We start from the raw sequence: 3,174 nt of genomic DNA, 5'->3' as shown, positions 1-3,174 counted from the left end.
GAGACTCTTAAATACAGAGAACAAAGTGAGGGTTGATGGGGGGTGTGGGGGAAGGGGTAAATGGGTGATGGGCATTGAGGGAATGGACTTGTTGGTATGAGCACTGGGGTTGTATTGCAAGGAATTAATCACAGGAATCTAAGCCCCAAACCAAGAGCACACTGTATATACACTGTATGTTAGCAAACTTGACTTGTATGTATATGTATTTAATATATATATGTATATAAATATATATATATTAAAGGTAAACTGGTTAGTGACTTTTAACATGTTTTCATATACCCATTGACCATTTCAATATCTTTGGAGAAATATCTGTTAAAGGCCTTTGCCCATTTAAATCCAGATTATTATTTTGCTCTGCATTTGTAGGGGTTCTTTACATATTTTAGATATTAGCTCCTTATAAAATGTATAATTTATAAATATTTTTTCTCTTTCTGTAGCTTACCTTCTCATTGAATTGATAGTTTCCCCTGCTGTGCAGAAGATTTTTAGTTTTATTCAGTCCCACTTATTCACCTCCTTTTGTTGCTGTGCTTTTGGTGTCGAATCAAAAAAATCATTGCCTAGATCAATGTCAAGGAGTTTTTCTCTTTGTTTTTTCTAGGAGTTTAAAAATTCAGGTCTGGTATTTAAAGTCCTTATTCCATTTGAGTTGATTTTTTATATGGTGTAAGCTAAAGGTCCAATTTCATTCTCTTGTACATGGATATCCAGTTTTCCCAACACTATTTATTGAAGAGACTATCTCTAGGTGAAGGGGAAGAGATTCATTCATTCTGTAAACCTAGGCCTTGCATACTTTTTTTTGGTAAAGAGACAGTGTCTGGTTTAAGTAAAATATTTCTCTAGGTAGCCAACATTTTAATAAAGGTCTATATATACTATTTGATAAGCAGGCACACAATCAAGTTAAACAAGTAAAAATGAGACAATCAAAACACCACCAGCAGGACCTGCTGAGTAGAAACTTGTCCCATTTACCACAACATTCCAAGTCTCTCTGACATGCTTCAGAAGCAGAAATTAAATCTTTTCCTGGGTTCTCCTTCCTAAGTGTTCTCTCTGGAGTAGTTGGTGGGAAGATTCCCATATAGGTATGGATGCTTTGTTGTGTTGGACATGCTGTAGCCATTCTTCTGCTTTAAGGACAGGGGCTACTCTGGCACACTGGTTTCTGCTTGAGGGATTGCCCACCTCTCCCAAACTGCTGGTCACCAGTTGCTCACATGCCGCTTTCTGAACCTCTGAGGCCTGCTCCGGACTGCCAGCCCTTGGCTTGCTTTATACTTTTCCTCATGATCTCTTCTGTGGGAATTCTAGTGTCTTTTCTGGGCTCTAGTGTCTTTTCTTTGTATCACAGCTCTCCCATTTCTAGAGAGCATAGGAACATGAAGGGATCTGGGGGATAGGGGCGGGGAAAAGGTGGAGAGGCTGTTTTGGAGGGTGGTCATAGATAACCTCATTCTGCACTCAGAATTATACTCCCTGCTCTAACCCCAGGACGTATGTGGTTAGTCTCATCTACTACTATTTTTGCTTTCAAAATTATTCTCTCTCAGATGTATTAGATTGCCTGCCTTTGGACACCTCAAACTTATCAGGCAGTTCTGTATGTGTTGATGTTGAGAAATTACTCTCCCACAGGACCTCTAGGCTCCTTTCAAGTCAGGTAAAATGGCTGTGTCTCTGCCTCAGTGATCTTGAATATTCTTTGACAATTAAGAGGCTGGTCTGCCTCGAACACAGAAAATCTGGAAGGTCATGTGCCTTAACTTATTTCGTTCATATATAGTATCAATATAAACTCATTAAGAAAATTTAAATTAATAACTACAAATCTGTTAATCAAAGACAAATACATGAATGGAAGAGAGCTGTTGAGTTAAATCCTTTGAGTTAGTAAAATTTGGAGCGACAACACCATAGAAACCTAGAAGACATACATTAGGTCCTTATATTAAGGTTATTTCTGCCTAAGACTTAGCCAATCAAGAATACTGAGAATAATTATAGGGTCTCTAATTGTTTCAGAAACATGGTTACAATATTTTGCACCTCTTCTTGTCAAGAGGTAGAATAGATATCCCCACCTGAGATCTGGCGTGGTATGCCTTCCCTTGACCAATGGAATATGGCAAAGATCATACTGCAGGAATTCCAGAATGGGGACATAGTTTGCTTTGCATCTTCTGTGTTTATTGTCCTGCAGCATTCCTACTACCCTGTAAGGAAGCTTGGACAAGACTACTGAATGATAAAAGACCTCTTGAAGAGACAGGTCCAGTAAACAGCCAGGATTAAGGCCCTGGACAGGTGAATGAGACCATTTAAAATCTCCATTCCCCATCAAGTTGCCATATAACAGATGCCTCATGAAAAAACCCAGGTGAGACCAGCAGAAGACCTGCCCAGCTAAGCTCAGCCTTAACTGCAGACTCATGAGGAAGGAAAATGTTGCTTTAAGCTACTTTGTTGTACAGTAATAGGTAACTGATACAAAGTATTCTGTATAATTATAGTTTATCAATGGCCATATCACTGACTCTCTGCATACTTTTGGTGTAAAGATAAACAATATAACTTGAGGAGATTTTCTGTTTTGTTGATGTTTCTTTTTAAGGAGCTGACCTCTGAGAGATTAAATCATTAGTGATTTTCCTCATCCCAGCTCCAACCATTTGAGTGCCTCCCTAGTGCTGCTATTATAAACTCTCTTCATCTCTCTACATCACACACAGAATAAAGAACTAGCTAACTATTTATGGGACATCTGCATATATTCTCCCCACTTTATTTTTTATTTCCAAATTTTTATTTACATTGTAGTTAACATATAGTGTAATGTTGGTTTCAGGAGTAGAATTCAGGGATTCATTACTTACATACAACACCTAGGTCTCATCATAAGTGCCTTCCTTTAATACCCATCACCCATTTAGTCCACCTCCCACGTTCCTCCTTTAGTCAACGCTCAGTTTTTTCAGTATAGTTAAGAGTCTTCTATGGTTTGCTTCCCTCTCTCTTTTCTTCCTTCTCTATAAGTTCATCTGTTTTGTTTCCTAAATTCCACATATGAGTGAAATCATAAGGTATTTCTGTTTCTCTGACTTATTTTGCTTAGCATGAGACACTATAGTTCTATCCATATCATTGCAAATGACAAGA

The sequence above is a fragment of the Suricata suricatta genome, chromosome 9 (genome assembly GCF_006229205.1).
Source record: "Suricata suricatta isolate VVHF042 chromosome 9, meerkat_22Aug2017_6uvM2_HiC, whole genome shotgun sequence".
Lineage (NCBI taxonomy): Eukaryota > Metazoa > Chordata > Mammalia > Carnivora > Herpestidae > Suricata > Suricata suricatta.
Note: the sequence above shows the minus strand (reverse complement) of the source record.